Source organism: Prionailurus viverrinus, chromosome A2, assembly GCF_022837055.1.
Source record: "Prionailurus viverrinus isolate Anna chromosome A2, UM_Priviv_1.0, whole genome shotgun sequence".
Lineage (NCBI taxonomy): Eukaryota > Metazoa > Chordata > Mammalia > Carnivora > Felidae > Prionailurus > Prionailurus viverrinus.
In genome coordinates this window covers 72075826-72096651 of record NC_062562.1, presented here as the reverse complement: position 1 = coordinate 72096651, position 20826 = coordinate 72075826, and the positions used below count along the sequence as shown (strand labels likewise).

General features: G+C 40.3%; 1 pseudogene; it reads right to left on the bottom strand.

Annotated features, from left to right (window-relative positions):
- Nucleotides 1-1200: 1200 nt before the first annotated feature.
- Nucleotides 1201-20826, bottom strand: part of LOC125153468 (40S ribosomal protein S6-like) — a 37419-nt pseudogene continuing 17793 nt past the window's right edge.

The window sequence follows — 20826 nt, the reverse complement described above, 5'->3', positions numbered from 1 at the left end:
TTTATACCGAACCTGATTTGTTCTAAATGTCTGTTGAAGGATAAGGTCTATGAATAACTAAGTTAACTTTGAGAAGGGGAATTTGCTCTCCTTTCAATGAATGCCTACCACCAGGCCACAGTAATGGCAACAGTATAAGATTGACCTGAAAACAAATAGAATAGAACTGGGAATTTAGATCCATGCATAAATGTAAATTAATGCATAATGAAGATGAAAATTATTTCAAGGAGCAAGGAAGGGGGTCAGTAGCCCAAGAAAAATAAAACTGGATCCTTACCTAAAATGGTATGCACGTGTAGGCTCCAGATAGGTGACAGACCTATAGGTAAAAGATAAAGCTAAACTGTTAATAGAAGTTGTTATGAGAAAGTATCTTCGGGGTGCCTGGGTGGCTCAGTCGGTTAAGCCTGCGACTTCAGCTCAGGTCACGATCTCACGGTCCGTGAGTTCGAGCCCTGCGTCGGGCTCTGGGCTGATGGCTCAGAGCCTGGAGCCTGCTTCCGATTCTGTGTCTCCCTCTCTCTCTGCCCCTCCCCCATTCATGCTCTGTCTCTCTCTGTCTCAAAAATAAATAAACGTTAAAAAAAATTAAAAAAAAATTACATGTGTTCTAAAAAAAAAAAGAAAAAAAAAGAAAATATCTTCATGATCTAGGGGAAAAAAAGAGTTTTCCTTTCATACCATGAATTAGCACTTTACTTAAACTTATCATCAGTAGCCACAATTTTGGGATAGGATCAAGTTTTTTTTTTCTTTTTCTTTCATTGTGTACGCTTCTGCTGAATGGAATTCTATGTGCTTTCCTGATTGTCGTGACTAGGACTTCCAGTACTGTGTTGAATAAAAGTTTTGAGAGTGACATCTTTGTTCTGTTCCTGATCTTAAGGGATATGTCTCAGTTTTTCACCTGCTTATTCACATTCTTAATGACATCTTTTAATAAACAAAAGTTCATGATTACACTAAAGTCAGAACGATTGTCTTTTCTTTTATGTTTAGTTTTTGTGGGATTCTGTTTATGATATCTTTGTTACTCCCAAAGTCATGAAGATACTATTCTATATTTTCTTTGAGAAGATCTCGATCTACGAGCCACCACGAATTAAGTTTTTAGTATGGTGTGAGGTAAGGAATTAAGGATCATTGTCTTTCTTTTTTTTATGTCTGATCTTATTTATCTGTTACTCTTAGAAAATCTCATTTTTGACTGGACTCAGACTTAAAGGCAGAAGCTTTCAGAGAGGACAGCCTCTGTCTCCTGGCAATCTTTTCCTTGCATGTTATTTTGACCTCTTTCATTCTCTTGGCCAAAACTTTAGCATATTCTGAAGCCTCTTCCTTATTTTCGTTAGTACACTGTTTCTTCAGAGCCACACCCCAATGTTTGTGTTGCAGGACACGTGCAGTAACCAGATGTTGAATCTTGGGGACTTTGGTTCTAGGTTTCTTACCATCTTTGTTTAGGGGCTTTCTCACAACATACTGCTGGACATCATCTTCTCTAGAGAGATCGAAAAGTTTGCACAGATTCTCCTAGCTCTTTTGGGTCCCAGGTGATGAGGCATAGTAGTATCAATGAGTCCAGGAATTTCCTTCTCTTCTTCTTTTTTTTTTTTTTTACAATGACCAAGTTGAGAACACTGAGATTGGCATGCAAAATGCAACTCCGAACAGATTTACGCTTTCTTTCTCCAGTCCTCCTTGGTCGGTAGCAGAAATGTCTCTTACTCAGCAGCAGGCAGACACTTCCATGGTCAAAACCCCCTGCTTCATGAGGAAGCCTTATTTGTCATTGCCACCACTGATTGAGGCCATGTAACCTTTCCACTCTTTACCCACAGCATCGGCAGCAACTTCTGGGGCCATACACTTCCCATAAAAGGTGAAAAGTTTGCATTTATTGTCCATTTCAATGAGTTTCTGGCAGCCAGCAGCTGGGAAAGAGATTTCAGCTTCATCCTAAAGCAGCCTACTGCCTCTGAAGCACCATTGAAAGAACAGGATCATTTTCTTCTTTATGTGGACCTACAGTATCTCCAGCACTAATTTTTGAGAACAGAGTCCTTTTCCTAGAGAATTGTGGTGGTGCCTTTATTATAAATCAAATGATAGTGTATGTGTGAGTCTATTTCTGGACTAATTTATTCTGTTCCATTGGCATATTTGTCTATCTTTGTGCTAATATCATTTTATCTAAATTACTGTAGGTTTACAGTAAATCCTGCAATCTGGTAGTGAAAATCTCCTAACATTTTTCCTTCAAGATTGCCTTGACTCTGCTAGAAACTGCATTTCTCTATTATTTTAGAATTTTAGGGGTGCCTGGGGGGCTCAGTCAGTTGAGCGCCAACTTCAGCTCAGGTCATGATCTTGCAGTCTGTGAGTTCAAGCCCCACACTGGGCTCTGTGCTGACAGTTCAGAGCCTGGAGCCTGCTTTGGATCCTCTCTCTCTCTCTCTCTCTCTCTCTCTCTCTCTCAATCTCTCTCTCTCTCTGGCCCTCTCCCACTCGCGTTCTGTTTCTCTCTCTCAAAAATAAAATAAACATAAAAAATTAAAAAAAAAGAATTTTAAGATCAGAAATCTGTCAACGTACAAGAAAAACTTTCTGCTGGGATTTTGATTGTTATGATCTGAATGTATAGGTCAATTTTGGCACAATTGCCTATATTAACACTATTGACTCTTTCAATCCATGGACATAATATATCACCATCGTGATTCTCATGATCCCACATCCTGGGCTTTATTCTTTTCTATAATCTCCTTGTTTTGAGTGTGGCTTGGGACCTAGAATTTGCTTCTAACCAAGAGAATATGACACTGGTGACGGGATGTCACTGCTGTGATTACATTATGTTATACAAGAGTCCACCTTGCTATCAAATTTACTATTGTTCTCCTGCTGCACTTGAAGAAGCAAACTACCACCTTCTAAACTTCCTGCAAAGGGGCCACATGGCAAGGACCTGCAGGCAGCTTCTAGGAACTGAGCATCTAGCAGACGGCCAACAAAGAAGCTCACACTTCTACAGCCACAAGGAAATGAATTCTGCCAACAAAATGAGTTAGTCTGGGAGTAGATTATTTCCCAGTCAAAATCTCCACGTGAGAATCCTGTCCATCAGAACCTTGACTCCAATGTGGTGAGATCTGGAGCTAGAGAACCTAGCTAAGTGTGTCTGAACTTCTGATCCACAGAAACTGAAAGAAGAAATGTTTTAAGTAAAAATGTGTGGTAATATTGGACACAGAAATAGCTAACTATTACACCATTTGTTTAGGTTTTCTTTACCTTTTCAACACTGGTCTGTAGTGATCAGTGTAGAGGTCTTACATACCTTTCAGTAAATTTGTTTCTGAATATTTTATATTTTTCATACTCTTAGACATGCCATTTATTTTCTAATTGCTTGTTACTATTGTTTATAACATATAGAATTAATATCGTTTTCTGCTGATCTTGGAATCAGAAATTCTGAATAAATTCTGAAAATTTCTGAATAAATTCAGAAATTCTGTTAAATTTGCTTATTGATTGTAATAGTCAGTTTGTGACTACTTTGGGTTTTCTATGCAGTCATGTTATCCAAGACCAAAGACTGTTGTAGTACTTCCTAATTTTTATATATTTTGTTTTTTCTTTATTTATTGAACGGAGTAGAATTTCTAATACAATGTTGAATGTGGGAGGTTATATTGGACATCCTTGTTCCATTCCTGAAATCAAGGAGAAAGTGTTCAATCTTTCACCATTGACTATATCATTATCTTTAACTTTTATATATTTTCTGTATCAAAATTAGGAAATTACTTTTTTAACATTTATTTATCTAGTTTTTAAAAGTGAGGGGAAGGGCAGAGAGAGAGAGGGAGACAGAGAATCGCAAGCAGGCTCCACACTGTCAGCACAGAACCTGATGCAGGGCTTGATCAAAGGAACTGTGAGATCACGACCTGAGCAGAAATCACGAGTCAGACGCTCAACCCATTGAGCCACCCAGGCACCCCTAGAGAGTTATTGTCTGTTCCTAGTTTGCTGAGAGTTTTATGATAATCAATGTTGAATTTTATGAGCTTCTTGGGCTCCATTTTCCTGTGCCATGGTTTGGAAAATGTACTGGAAGAGAAAGCTGAGTTTGGGTGAAGCTCATCTCATATGCTCTCATTTCTCGAGGATTATAGTCCTGTGATGGTTGTGGTCCAACCCTTGTGAATAGTTGTTTTATTTTTTACAGCTTCTGCAGTGTTTGATAGCAGTTCAGTCAAGATTTCTGGACTAGGCCTTCTTAGAATGCCAGAAGACTAAACAATAGGGAAAATGCGATATATTTTATCTAAAATTTAAGGATTTATACTTTAGAAAAAGGATGCCTAGAGAGTAAGAATGGTGGCGGGGAAGGAAAGGGGCACGGATACATAAAGGAGTAAAACAAGAGAGGACAGCCAGGTGAGTGTGCCACGAACTCACCCCTCCACATCCACTGTCCAACAACACGTGGAGGGCGATTTCTGCTGCAATGCGGAAAGATGACTGTAAGAGACAAGGTGGCAGTAATAGTGGCCTTTGGCTTCGTTCACAAAGTGGTACCTGAACGTTAGCAAGGAATGGTTGCCTGTGGTTTGGTTGAATCTTTCCCTACGTCTTCAAATAAGTAAATAAATAAAGACAAGAGAGATGGAGAAAGAAACAGTAGAGGAGACAAAATGCTGGTCAACTCCCAAATCACCATCTTGGAGGTGGAAGAATGATGATACCATTTCCTTTTTCAGACAAAGCCCTGAGGCTTTGTTTCCTGGGATACTTGGTGAAGGAGATACAAAACGTCCCCTCTCTTTGCTTAGGTGGTTTGGTTTCCTTCAGTAAAACCAAGATATTCCATAAGATAAGCCTTGTCTTTTTTTTTTTTTTTCAACCTTGTGTCGTCTGCCATATAATTGGTGTCAGTTGCTGTCAGGATCTAACATTAGGTCAACTGCCCATGTCAGTTTTCAGTTTCATTTTGTTTTTAACCTTTCTTGTGTCTTTCTGGATGTTTTGGGGAGACATCAAGGGAGAATACACTGGAAGCTGCTTGTCAGTTGCCCTGTTCTAACAGATGCCTCATTGAAATCATTTATTATGTTTTCAAAGGATTAAATTTTTGACATCTTTCCAAACTCTTGAGTCATGTTTCCTTCCAAGCCTCATGGCACAGAATCATGTATAACTTTTTCTTTAAAATGTCTCTGAAGTGTAAAGCATAATTAAGCAAACTTTTAAAAACAGGTGGATTTGAGTCACTAACCAATAAATATAAAATATGTAAAAATAGCTCTAGTGAGAGGTATAAAGAAAACTAAATAAGAACATGAGGCTTGAATACAGACTTGTCTAAATAAATTAGCCTTTTCCCTAACATCAAAAGATGTTGATGATCTGTATATTAGTGTAAATGATCTGAGTGACACCGTTCTAAAATGTTATTTTAAAATTCATCTGAATTAGCACAATAGAATTTCCTATATCTTTCTTTTTAAAAAGATGAAATGGGAGAGGAAAAACTTACCTTACCAAATTTGAAATAATCAAAATTTTTATAAAAATAGCTGGCTCGCCAGATTACAATGGGTCATGGATAGGCTTTAAATATACTTAAGGATTTTGAATATAATTAAAATGTTATTACAAATTAGTGGGGACAGGAAAAAAATGATTCAATTTAAAAATAGACAATCACTATGAATAGACACTTCATAGAAGACCAAAACCCAAATAATACATCCAATAGACGTGAAAATATTCTCCACCTCCCTCACAGTCAGAGAAATGACAAAGGTAGGTAACAGCCAGGTATCATTTATAACCATCAGATTGATAACAATCAATAAGTGATAACATGTACAGCTGCAAATGTACATTGTTTCAGCACATTTTCAAAAAAGCAATTTATTGAAATCACTTAAAGTTGAAAATAGACATACTCTTGATTCAGATTTGACTGCTGGAAATATATCCCATAGAAATGTAAGCATAAGTATTGAAAACAATAGGAGACAAATATGCTGATTACAGATCTGTTTATAATGACAAAAATCTTGCAAATAGTATGAACTAATAAAGGGAAGGGCTGAATAAACTTTGGAATGCCACTAAAACAGAATGTTATACAACCAACCAAAGAATAAGTTAGAGCTTCATTAGTTTGCTGGAAGGAGCTGGATGGGGGTGGGAATGGGCAGATAATTCTCTCTCCAAACAGAGAGGCACTGAAAAGTTGCAAATAGAAAAAGTATAGCAAAAAGGGATGGGAATCTATTCCATAATAAACTGTTTATGTATTTACCATGCCTTGAGATTGGGGTGGTAATTTAGAACAAGGGAGAAAACAAAGAAGAGATGATTTCAATTTCAATACATTGATTAATATTAACTCAAAACAGGGTTTGGGTGGGAAACTACAGCAGGAACTGACTCATTTGGTGTTGTAAGCATGTTCATTTCTGTGGGGCCAAAGTTGGATCTGGCTGGGAATCTGCTGCTCAAGCAAGTGGTGGGGGGAGAGGGTGTGTAGGAAGAAGCACAGGTGTGAAATGCAGGGAAATCAACGTGTTGATATTTTGCATTTTCTTTACATAGCTTCGAGCTGAGTCTGGTCTTGAAAACTTCACAAGCCTACAGAGCACTGGGGATCAGATATCTTTACAACATAGAGATGCTTTGGGGGCACCTGGGTGGCTCAGCGTGTTGAGGATCTGACTTCAGCTCAGGTCATGATCTAGGGTTCATGAATTCCACCCCCCCACCTTGGGCTCAATGAGCGCAGAGCCCACTTAGAATCCTTTGTCTCCCCACCACCCCCCTGCCCCTCCCCTGCTCAGTTCTCTCAAAAATAAATAAACATTAAAAAAACAACAACATAGAGATGCTTTTGTTTTGGGGTCTCAAGAAAGAAAATTCTTAAATGCTTCCCACTCCCACTCCAACCTCACCAGAAAGCCTGAGCCATTGCCACAAAGAGGGTCATTTAATCCATTCATCTCCCGGCCTCACTGTTGACTGCCATCAGCCACAGCACTTGGGCTCAGATACAAATGTGACTAGTAATTAAAATATCTGTCTCAGGGGCACCTGGGTGGCTCAGTTGGTTAAGTGTCTGACTTTAGCTCATGTCACCATCTCGCAGTCCACGAGTTCAAGTCCCATGTAGGGCTCTGTGCTGACAGCTCAGAGCCTAGAGCCTGCTTTGGATTCTGTGTCTCCCTCTCTCTCTCTCCCCCTCCCTTGCTTGAGCTCTGTCTGTCTCTCTCTCAAAAATAAATAAAGATTAAAAAAAATGTAAATATCTTTTTCAGGCAAGGGTCTCCATGTCATTGTTGTTGTTACTGTATCTGTGTATTTATTTCAGCAGCAACAGCACCATAAAACAAGGAGCATATGGGTCTGTGTGATAGGTCAATGTCTTTTACCCTGTGTAAGGAGGTTAACCCTAAGGGATTGGTCTAAAGATAAAATGAAATCGTTCATCTGAAACCATGCAAAGACCAATCAAATAGAAGGTGTTGGTATTAAACATTATTCGTTTCAACCTTAAAGAAATGTCAGGTCAGTGAGAGGAAAAAGAAAATCAAAGAATGAATCCATCTTTAAATACCAGATTATTACGAGTTTTGGGAGATTTCCAACTGAACCTATTCACTAAGTATATTTTGGATAAATAATGACCCTTAGTTCAAAGTGAGCAGAAGACACTTAGAAAATACTACACATATGTGAATATGACACTTGTGGAAGTGAACATTTGCTCATTTAATCTTCAGCCCCTGGGCAGGTGTTGCCTTCTTCCCCCTACATTCCAAAGCAAAGGGCTGATCATCTAAGCATAACCTTAGGGAAGGGAGGTGGCCAATGACTAATTTTGTGACGCTTAGCTCAACGTCCTTCTGATGTTTGTATAAGTTTGAGGTTGGAAATTCCAGAGTGGATTTCTGTACAGAGAGTCCCTTAAGGATGCTGTGATTTCTGGTCCCTCCATGGAGAGAGGTGCTTCCCTTAACCTCATGCCTCGTGAGAGAAGCTGCAAGAAACCCCTCTGGGGAGAATGCAGGGCTGCCTCCAGCAGCATAGGACAGTCAAGGGCTGTGGTTGGGAAATAACTGAGCCATATCTACCAAAAGCACAAGTTTCTTGTAACTAGATGCAGGCCAACCCTGCAGGGGAAAGAGCCAAGCTGGTGCTTGTTTAAAGGGCTGACCCCATCTCTGGAGAGTGACGGGACTTCAAAAGAGAAGGTTGAGTGGGTATGGGCAGTGGAGAGCCTAGAGCCCAAGAGCAGGAGCGGTAGGCCATCGCCACATCAGTGACCTGCAGCCCTGAAGAGTACTCATGGAAGTTGCCATGTGTCATCTCTGAGAGACAAGAGCCGATTTCAATGTGTAGCGTGGCCAGAAGCCAACACCAAGATGGTGCCACTGAAATACAGCTGAGACATCTCATAGGATCTTGGGTAGGAGGTGCAGAAGGGCCATGGAGGATTACATTCAGGGGCCAAAGAGCCATAGGTAACCTAGGAGCTCAGGCAAGCCTCTCCCTCTCCCCACTCCCTTGCCCTCTGTCCCTTGCCCCCTTTCTACCTTCTAAGATACTTTCAAATATACTTGAATCTCTGCTTCGTCTTTTCTTCTCTCCAATTTCCACTGGGAATGGTGCAAAGATTCAAATAGCTCTGGCTTATAGGTTTTCTTACATCTAGAAAGAACCCCAAACTGACAGTACAAATAAGGTGCAAATTCCAAGTCCCGGGGAGAGAGATTTTGATCAGCCCAGACTTTGATTTCTACCCTTAATTCCCTCAACTAGGGTCGGTGCTGTACGGTCGTATTGTACAAGTATGGCGGCCAAGGGCTTACCCATCTGGAAGTAGGAGCATTCTCAGGTCAGTAATCATGGCCTGAGAAGATATCCCAATAGTTGTCTGTCAAGTATACCCTCAAAACACTGAATACATAAATGCAAAAAATATATAATCCATATAGAAAAATACTGAAAAAGGAAACCAAAATTCAAAGAGAGAGAGAAAAAAAGACAACACTTATCAACTGGGTCACTCAATATACATGGTCTGTATTACCCACTAAAAGGCAAAATCTCTTTAATGAATTTACGGAGAAATAAGAGAAAATCTAACTATGCTGTTTACAGATGTCATTAATGGCTTGAACCATGTTAAGTAGGTGAAACTATGTGATTTCAAATGATATTAACAAAGTCACTTTGGAAGTTTCTAGAGCACCACTCATTATTCTGAATAACTGGTAAATAAAGGATTAACTATCAATCTTTTTTTGAGGGTGCACATTACGTTTCAGAGAGACATTTTAGTAGAATATCAGCTGGTAAAAGAAGAAGTATTGGTAGAATTAGGTAATCATTTTTCAGCCCCTCATGAGAAATTGCCCTTTGGCGACCATTAAAAACTACATGCTAAAACCCTTAGGTGAAGGTGGGTAGGGAACTCTGTAATGGCTGGATGATGCTGGCCACCTGGAACCCAAGACCCAGCCCTGTCATCTAATGTCACTTACAATAGGACACCTAGGATGTATTCTTAGGCAAAAAATTGAACTGGCATCCAATCGAACCTCTTCATCAACTTATCAGCTTAAAGGAAATACAGGGAGTAGAAGAACATGCTAAATGACACCACACAGAAGCAATGAACCGAATCTGGAATATAGGAATGGCAACAGGAGAAATGACCTGTTTATTTTAACAAGCACATTGCATAGAAAGAAAATGGGGAGACTGCGGACTGTTAGAGATGAAGATAAGCCTAAGGACTCATCAGCCAACTGCAGTATATGGAACTTATTTGGATCCAGATTTAAATAAACTAACCATATGATGTTATTTTTCAGACAATCAGGGGAATGTAAACCCAAACTGAGCATTAGATGATTAGAAGAATTATTCTGTTTGTTAAGTGAATCATTGTAATATGGTTATCTTTTTAAAAACCTTAAATGACACAAAACATTTATGGTCAAAATGATATGAAATATGAGATTTGCTTTAACACCCCAAATTATCCTTCCAAAAAAGCATGTGGGTGGAAGATAAAACAAGATTGTTAAAATACCGGTGATTGTTTAACCTAGTCGATTATGGTTTGTGTGTTTATGTGTTTATTCTTTCTACTTTTGAATATGTTTTGAAAATCTCTAAAATACATGCAAAATTTTTAAGGCATTGTGTAAGCAAAAGTAAATGCTAACTGTATTAAATCCATTCATTTAATTTCCCTTCCAGTAGGGGAGGTATCTTGACTCCCCCTTTTCTCTCTGAGAACAGCTTTAGATTTCTGGACTTCTCCTTTTGGATGCTTTGACTTCTCCCCCAGTGAATATATAAGACACTTTAGTTTTAAACCACCCTCTGAACACCCAACCAGAACATCTACAGTCACATCCTTAAAACTGGCTCACGGATAAAGCTAACAGGAAAATTAGGGATGAAGTCCAATAACAATGAAAGCATTTCTCTGTTCACTGCAATGGCTTCAATGACTCTGAATTCCATTTCTGGAAATGACATCAGTAAGAGCACTAGAGCCAAGGACATAAAAGCAGGGGCACTAGATCCAGAGAGACCGTCTCTCGCCCTGGCTCTGTCACTGACAAAGAAGTTACTGAAATTTCTGACTCACTGTATAAAGGGTAGAAAATCATAGTGCCTGAGGCACAGGGTGATTGTGAAAGCATATTTAGCTTAGATATTGACACAGAATAAGAGAGCAATGCATTACGACACATGCTAATATAATATAAGTAACATAATATTTATATTTTATTAGTGGTGTAATATTTACTAATTTATAGTGTTTCTCAATTCATTTTTTACACTGCTTCCAGACTCATGCCTTCCTTTGTGATCAAATGATTTTGCTGTTTGGAAGTCAAGTTTCTAAATAAAGTTAATTTCTTCATAACAGAAAACTACCGGCTTAAACTAATTCATCCCCCAATACTTCCAACTCAAGAAGACATAATGGAAGCACACTCATTAATGAATTTAAAATCAAACTTGTATTTTGCATAATGTTAGATTTACAGAAAAATTGCAAAGATAGTATGAAGAATTCCCACCTACCTCTCAGCAACTTGTGTTTTTTTTATTTATTTTTAATTTATTTTTAGCAGTGAGTTAAAATTTTTTTTTAAATATGAAATTTATTGCCAAATTGGTTTCCATACAACACCCAGGGCTCATCCAACAGGTGCCCTCCTCCATGCCCATCACCCACCCCCCCTCCCTCCCACCCCCCATCAACCCTCAGTTTATTCTCAGTTTTTAAGAGTCTCTTATGGTTTGCCTCCTTCCCTCTCTGTAACTTTTTCTTCCCCTTCCCCTCCCCCATGGTCTTCTGTTAAGTTTCTCAGGATCCACATAAAAGTGAAAACATATGGTATCTGTCTTTCTCGGTATGGCTTATTTCACTTAGCATAACACGCTCCAGTTCCATCCATGTTCCTACGAAGGGCCATATTTCATTCTTTCTCATTGCCACGTAGTATTCCATTGTGTATATGAACCACAATTTCTTTATCCATTCATCAGTTGATGGACACCTAGGCTCTTTCCATAATTTGGCTATTGTTGAGAGTGTTGCTATAAACATTGGGGTACAAGTGCCCCTATGCATCAGCACTCCTGTATCCCTTGGGTAAATTCCTAGCAGTGCTATTGCTGGGTCATAGGGTAGATCTATTTTTAATTTTTTGAGGAACCTCCACACTGTTTTCCAGAGTGGCTACACCAGTTTGCATTCCCACCAACAGTGCAAGAGGGTTCCCAGTGAACTGAAACCTTAAATAAAATCATGCATGCAAGATACAACCCAGTCATAAGATAAACTTTATGTCCTTTACTATTACAGACTATAGAAAATAACCCAGTGAAGAAATGGGAAGAAAACATGAATAGACACTTCTCTAAAGAAGACATCCAGATGGCCAACAGGCACATGAAAAGATGCTCAACGTTGCTCCTCATCAGGGAAATACAAATCAAAGCCACACTCAGACATCACCTCATGCCAGTCAGAGTGGCCAAAATGAACAAATCAGGAGACTATAGATGCTGGAGAGGATGTGGAGAAACGGGAACCCTCTTGCACTGTTGGTGGGAATGCAAATTGGTGCAGCCACTCTGGAAAACAGTGTGGAGTTCCTCAGAAAATTAAAAATAGACCTCCCCTATGACCCAGCAATAGCACTGCTAGGAATTTACCCAAGGAATACAGGAGTGCTGATGCATAGGGGCACTTGTACCCCAATGTTTATAGCAGCACTCTCAACAATAGCCACATTATGGAAAGAGCCTAAATGTCCATCAACTGATGAATGGATAAAAAAAAATGTGGTTTATATACACAATGGAGTACTATGTGGCAATGAGAAAGAATGAAATATGGCTCTTTGTAGCAACGAGGATGGAACTGGAGCGTGTTATGCTAAGTGAAATAAGCCATACAGAGAAAGACAGATACCATATGTTTTCACTTTTATGTGGATCCTGAGAAACTTAACAGAAACCCATGGGGGAGGGGAAGGAAAAAAAAAAAAAGAGGTTAGAGTGGAAGAGAGCCAAAGCATAAGAGACTCTTAAAAATTGAGAACACACTGAGGGTTGATGGGGGGTGGGAGGGAGGGGAGAGTGGGTGATGGGTATTGAGGAGGGCACCTTTTGGGATGAGCACTGGGTGTTGTATGGAAACCAATTTGACAATAAACTTCATATATTGAAAAAAAAACTATTACAGACTATAGGAACCAAGTTCACTCATGGTTCTGGATTCCACGCTTCAACCAATCTTTAAGAAACTACCACTTGAATTTAGGGATAGTATCAAAGAAGAATATCCACAGTTATCTGCAAAAGTTACTAAAATACGCCTCTCTTGTCCAACCGCTTATCTGTGTGAGGCTGAATTTTCTTCATATGCCTCAACAAAAACAACATATCACAATGGATTAAACGTAGAAACAGAAAGGAGAATCCTGCTGTTTTTCATTAAGCCAGACATTAAAGGGATTTGAAAAAACATAAAGCAATGTCACTCTTTTCACAAGTATGTTTCTTTTGGAAAGCATTAAAACAGACATTATTTGCCATAATCATTTAGTGGAATGATTATTGGTATTTTTAAATGAATTATTAAATAAGCATTTACACTTTTTATGTTTATTCATTTATTTTGAGAGAGAAAAAGCACGAGTGGGGGAGTGGCAGAGAAAGAGAGAGGGAGAGAGAGAATCCCAAGCAAGCTCCACACTATCAGCACAGAGCCCCATGTGGGGCTCGATCTCAGGAACCGCGAGATCATGACCTGAACTGAAATCAGGAGTCAGATGTTTAACCGACTGAGCCACCCAGGCATCCCTAACTTTTTGTTTTAATCTTCAATCAGTAACTATTAGTAACATAATCCACCTAAATAAAATTCTTTGGAGTTGTCAATAAACTTTACAAGTAAAAACGTTTCCTGAAACCAACAAGTTTGAGAACCATCTTAAGTGTGTCTGAAGTGGAGAAAGGCTGACCAGCAGGGCAATGAAGACAGGAGCAGCAAAGTAGCCCTGGGGAGCTAGTGATATGGTAGGACTATGGGTTTGGGCTTAATGCCCCTGTAGAGTTCCTGTTCCTTGTTCCTGTATACAAGGGAGTTGGATGGGCAGTCCTTGCATAAAGCTAAGACTTTAAAAGTTCTTCAGTCTTGGAGAAAGGAGAATAATAAACTCCCTTTATAGGATTGGGAAATGGCAAGGAAGCTCACTTATGTCATGAATTTGATGTGGCAAAACAAATTCTGATGAGAAATTGAATCCCTGGGCCTGCACCTGAATTGGAATCCTGATTCCAAGAGGTGAAAAAGCATAAGGAAGTCATTATTGTAAGTAAGAATTGGTTCAGAGTGGTTGATACTTATGGGGCACCTAGAAGAAGCAAAAATGCAGAACCTCTTCAGTGAAGTTCTTTAGTAACTCTGTTTCCATGACATTCAAAATGGTTTTGGGCAAATCAAGTTTTGTTAAACTGAATGTTTATAGGAGATTCCCCTTCTTTTCCAACAACTGTGATGGGGAGGAAATTTCCTTAATTTGATGGAAGTTAAGAAAAAACAAACAAACCACAAACACCTGCAACAAATACACATAAAGATGCAATCATAAAAGCATTTCCTTAAGGGCGCGTGGGTGGTTCAGTCCGGTTAAGCGTTCAACTTCGGGTCAGGTCATGATCTCACAGTTCGTGAGTTCGAGCCCCACGTCGGGCTCTGTGCTGACAGCTCAGAGCCTGGAGCCTGCTTCGGATTCTGTGTATCTTTCTCTTTCTGCCCTTCCCCCCCCTTGTGCTCTGTCTCTCTCTCTCTCTCAAAAATAAATGAACATTAAAAATTTTTTTAAAAAAAGAAGCAATTCCTTAAATGTCCGGAAAAGGACAAGGATACCTAGTATCTCTGCTTCTTCTTCATCAAGTTAGGGTTCTGGGCAGTGCACAAGGACCAATTAAAAAAAGGAGGAAAGAAATAAAGTTGCCTTTTCTCACAGATTATTTGAAATAATAAGTTCAGCAATTGTTTTAGATACAAGGTGTACATACAAAAACAACCATAGGCTTATATGTCAGCAACAAATAATTAAAAGTGCAAATAAAAATATAATTAATATGGCAACAAAAACTATAAGGTAATAGGAACAAAAAAAATCCAAAAAATCTAAGTGGAACTTATTCATGTTTATTGAATATGTAAATTCAATAAATTGATATAGAGAGCTATATCATTTTTTATTCTCAGAGAAGGAAAGGCTCAATGGAAATTCTCCCAAAATAAACATAAATTTAATGCAATTCCAAATAATGTTCTAACATGATTTTTTACAAAGCGATGTTGAAATTCTTATAAATATCACATGGTCAAGTATATTTACTCTCAGTTTTGAACAAAAATAAAAATTAAAAGGGACACATCTTACTGGATATGAAAACTTATTATAAATAAATGGTAATTAAGACAGTTGTATGTATCAGGTGACAAACTAACAGGCCAACAGCATAAGATAAAGAGCCTAGAAAAAAATCCACGTATGCATTTTTGAGAAGTATATGCAGGAGGCGGTGTTATAAACCGGCAAGGAAAAAAAATCGACTAACCCATAAAATATTGGGCTTTCTACTAAAATAAAAATAAACCTAGATTCTTCCTCATTCCATAAGCAAATGTAAATTCTAGATTGAGTAAAACAGTAAAACTTTAAAAATAAAGTGTAGGAGAATATTTGAATGATACTAGAATGATTTATTAATGATGTACAAAGAATAAAAATACAAAGAAAAGATGGAACCATTTTTACTATGTATCAAATAATTCCCAAAACTCAGGGTTTAGAAGACCGAAATATATTTTTGGATCATGCTATGCTTCCCTCAAGTCTTGGCAGAGAGCTCTGCTCACGTGAGGCTGAAAGACCGGGTTTCCAGAACAGTCACCACACTGAGTTGTCAATGACTAGTGAGCGACAGTGAGTGTAAATTCTGCATGGCCCAAGCAAACAGTCCATTTGCACTGGTGATGGGTTCCACAGAACCCATAAAGTGTATGAAGACACAGAAATTCTGGTTTGGCTCTTTGAAATTTTCAGTAATGAGAGCCACCTACGCAAACTATAGCACATTAATGACGATTATGCTTTAAAACTTGTTGTGAATATATTCAAATAAGTGTAAGATTATTCTTTCTCCACACTTCATTCGATTAGGATATGGAACTTTAATCACTAACAGCTTCAAAGGATCTCAGAGGGATCAAAGTTTTAGTTTAATTCTGTTCTGAGACTTTGGGCAAGTGATTTTAATCTCCAGACTTCAGTGTTTCATTTTTGTAAGCTGAGAAGTTTGGGTGGATCGCATATGACATTCCTTCTAGGTTGTTGATATCCCCAACTCCATATTTCTGCAACTCAGCCAAGGAAGCACAATGTTCAAGATTCATTTTAGAATTCCGAGCTGCAGATTCACTGGCTCTCAAGTCTGACAGCCTGATTTCTTTATCTTAAATTCGTTTTCTCTCTTGTCATTCATCAATGAAAATGGTTTTGATTAACTTTTCTTCTATCCAGGCAATGATATCATTCTTTTGAAGGCTGTAATTAGTTGATGGAAGAAACCACCAAGGGAAACCATTGGCTAATTATTGAGTGGAAAACTTGGTTTATGCAATTTTGGCCTACTGATGAGTTAACAATAGCTGGTAATAAGGATTGCCAGCCAAGAATTCTCTGAGCTAATTTAGCCATCCTGTAAGTACCACACAAAAGCCCAAACAGAGCGTTTTCTGAGATTGCCAATTTTTCTTTGATTTCCAAGTTGAAGGGTTAATGAGGAGGTGGGAGTGGACAATGATGGGAAAGAATCCTCTTTCTGAACCTAAGAGGCGAACCATTCAAGGAAACCGAAGTGTAGGCTTTAGCAGAGGTAATGGAAGTGTTCTGTGGGACCAAGAATGAAGTCACCGCTGAGGCCATCTCAATATTATCTGGATCTCTTAAGGTCACCTGCCGCTCTTGTTAAGGTACAGCTAGCAATGTATGAATGGTGTCTTGGAACAACCCATCTCTCTGGAATCCACTTTCAATGTCGAGAATTGTTTGGGGAAGGGCATGGAGCCCATACTAACAAAATCTCACTGAACTAGGTTATTCCTGTTCATTACAAATACTCACGTCTCTGTGAAAGATGCCTTCAATATTGTACCTCATTTGGAAGGAGGTGTAAGTAGACCCAACGTTGGAGAATGGCACCTTTTCATGATTTTTCCCTGTTTTTAAAAAAGCCCAGATGGAAGAATGTGAACATTTTAATATAAAATATACCAAACCCCCAGACCTCCCAGCCATTAAACCCGAGGCGTGATTACCCTTGTGTTAATGAAGCCTTTATTAGACATAAGATTCCCAGCAGTTACAGGACAGGAGCAGCAGGTCCCCATCTTCAGGGGGTGAATCAAGTCCATATGGTGGCCAGAGAAAGCCAACGGGTATGACTTATTAACATCCCACCCCCACCCCCGCACCCCCTACTTGTTTTGCTGGTGTCAGTGTCCTCTTAGATCTCTGGGATAGATTAGAATGGCCTGAAGCAGGCATCTCACAGGAAAGCAGAGCAGCCTCTGGGGAGATCCCAGGGTCCAATGGCAAAAGTTTCCCTTGCACAGGTCTTAAATGGTGATAGTACTTTTTGCTCTAAGTGTAGGTTGAATGGAATCAAATGCAGCTTTGCTTTCTCCAGTGTTAAAAAGATGAAAGCCTGAGCAATATTTTTTAATAGACTTAATTTTATTAAGCACTTTTAGGTTCTCAGCAAAATTGAGTGGGAGGTACAAAGATTTCCCATAGACCCCGTGACCCACACATGCACAGCCTTCCCCGTTATCAACATCCCCAACCAGAGGGTGCATTTGTTACAAGGGATGGACCTACGCAGACATATCATTACCATCCAGGGTCCATAGTTGATGTTAGGGTTCACTTCTGGTATTATACATTCTGTGGCATTGGACAGATGCATAATGACGATATGTACCCACCATTATAGAATCATACAGAGTCATTGGCCGCCTTAAAAAATCATCTTTAAAAATCCACTTATTTGTAATATTTTTTTTCCAAAAAAGATCAAACATGAAACTAACTTCTTTTTTTATAAAGCTGAATATAATTGAAAAGTTGAGGGAAGAAAAGGGCTGAATTCCCCCTTTTTTCAATGGTCAGGTGAAGCATGCTATCTGCATTGGTTTCTGCTTATTTGCACACCCAGCCAGGGAAAGATCACAAACTCCCTCCCTATTCCTAAGTGGCAGTTCCCCTTGGTGTCAAAAGTCTTCTAAAGCCAGTCTGAATTCGAAGTGCAGTTTGAATCTTGTGTGTCTGACTCTACAGATCTCTTCTTGGAAGGCTGCCCCTGAAGCAACCTGGCTTTCCTAGCCACCTCGTGCCCCACAGGTGTTGATATTCTACTGGAAGTTCTCTCCCACCCCCGTCCTAATGTAACTGTGGGAACACCTGACAAGTTCATGTGCATACACATGCATTTAGTAGATAGTGCATAACTGGGACTGACTCGCATTGCATTTCTGCAATGGCTGATTTCAGGAGTAGAATAAGCATGCAGAATTCTAAGAAAGTTCCCCCTGAAAAGGAATACTCTGTTTCCCTCTGTCCAAGAGCCTGATTTTAAGTTTCAAATCAAGTGTGAAATAAGAAGCTTTGAAAGATGGCTATCAGCTATGTAGATAGGACTTACTTTTCCCTAAGATAAGCAGAATGAACAGCCATTAAATGCAACCTAGAGCACTTGCCACGAAGGGATTAGAAAAGCAAAGACGAGTTTTCCAGGGGAGCCGGTTTTGTTTTGTTTTGTTTTAAATCTCTAGCAGTCCCTTGTCACTTGCTAAGGCAAAAGAACACAAAACAATAGAACCAACCCAGTCCAACCCAAAGGAAACAAAAATATATCAGAGCACGTTAAGCGGGATCTTCCCTCTTGGTGGGAACTGCAGTTACAGCCCCAAATTATGGGCAAATAGTGCCAAGTGACCGAAATGTTATGTCCAAAGTGCCGCCAACATTTCGGGAGAGCCATCTCACCAGAGGGCTTCCAGATGCTCGGCAGGAGGGAGGCCAGGCATCAACTCCAGCTATTAGGGTTGAATCTGCCTGGTGCAAAAGGAGGTCCTTCCACAAGATTTGCATGGGAATCCCGGCTCACAATAAAGACAGCCAGAAGGAAAATAGCAAGCACAAAGCAGTTTATTAAAGCAAAAGTACAGTCTCAAGGTGGGAGAGTGGGCAGGTTCTCAAGGTGAAAGGCCCCTAGGTTGTTTGGGATTGGGTATTTGTTGTGTCTCTCTGGGCTGGTGGAACTGTGACAAGCAGTGGGGTGGTCTTTCATGGAGGCTGCTTCCAATCTTTTGGGAAACTCCTCCCACAAGTTGGGAGGGGGGGTTTTTGACCCCATAAGATCTGTACCCAGTCGAGGCAGCCTTTCTCCACGGAATGGGTTCTACCTGCAATGCAGATACATTATAAAGAGTCTAGGGGTTACCCTGAGTTAGAGGTGGTAGAAAAGAGCTCCTGTTCCGCACCTATGGCTCTTTGGTCTGTCAGCCCCAAAGAGCTTAGAAGCCATAAGGTCAGGATATTGAGCTCCTGGGCTTTTAATGTATAAATATATCACCGTCCTTGCCTCCAGCTCCTATTCTCTGTCACTCCCCTTCAGGGACTTGGGAACTCTGCTTTGGGGTATTCCTTCCACTGCTCAAGTGTAGCTCCTACCTAACAAAACCATCCCTCTAAGAGGAGGCCTTGGAGAAGGGGCTGCTGGGGGGATGCTGAGCCTGTGAGGGGAGATGGTTTTCTGCTCTCAACCTTGCCTTGGAAACGGCGTTTGAATTGCTGCTAATTCCTTTCCTGTAAGCTTGGGAAGATTAAGGGTGGGAATTGCTCAGAAAGAGTTCCTGCAAGATAAGGAGAAAGGACATGTACCCCCTGGTCGGATCACTTAGCTAGTTCTGACCCTGGGCTACTAAGCCTGTGAGAACCTCCAATAAATTGAGGAGAGATGTTCTTTTGATAGACTTCCAGGTGCAGAGAATGCCAGAACTATGCGAGGCCTCAAGAATTACAGAAGCTGGATCTAGTGGAAATAAGCAGTGGGTAGTAGAGTAGTCTGGGATTCGGGGATCTGTCCCAGGCATGGTGTGATGCCTCCACTGAGATGCAACCCAGTCACCAGGATGCTCACTGCAATGAGTGGGCCCTTTGTCAGTGGGGCCTGTTGGGGCCATGGCCATGTCCTCCAGCACAAATGAAGGACAGATGCCCTCTTTTCTCTCCTTCTTTTGCTGCCTACAATGAGGGGCTTGTGCCCAGAAAGGACCGAGGGAGATCCTGGTGCCCTGCCCATGCCAACCACAGCTCCAGCTCTCATTAAGGCAAGAAGAGAGGAACATTGAATTCCCAAACTGAGCATCGTTCCAGCAACTGACAGTGGCCGGGAGACATAGAGCTGGGCCAAGCTGTCATTAAAAGTGTCAAGAAATGAGGATTTGGTGGGAGAAATAGGAAAGCATGTAGAAGAAATTAGACTTGCAGGCTTTGATTTCTCAATAGACTTGTTGCAAGGACTAGACTTCAAATCCAGTCTATGTCCTCAGAATAGGTACAGACCCTGGCAGCACTCCTGGCTCAGAGTGAGCAACTCGAGTTAATGAGGTTGAATTTGAGGGGAACGCTAACTTCTCAGTGGCACCCCCTCCTAACTTGAGTTGAGACTTGAGAGGGTGGCAGCCCCAAAGAACAGATTTCATTTTTTAGGGTGTGATAGAGAATTGGGCTTCGTTTGCATGTAACTTCACTTGCTGGAAAGAGCGATAGCATGTTCTTGAAATCAAAGTGTGGATAACCATGGAATCCATTATAATGGGACTAGTTTGGTCATTGGAATACCTGGTCTGTGCCCCTCTAGGACTGAGATGCTCATTACCCCATTGCTGAGAACAGATGACAGCTCTCAGTTGTGTCCCTGTCTGGGACTGGCCCTGGTGCTAAAGACGGGCACCTCCTTCAATGCCATTCCCCTTCCCAGGAATATCCAGCCACCAAGGTCACACTGTAGGGCAACTTTCCGCTGATTCAGGGTAACTCTGCAGGGCCATCCCGGCTCCCGGACCCTACAAACGACAGGCAGACACCCTCATCTCATTTCAACTTCTGCCTCTGAACCAGG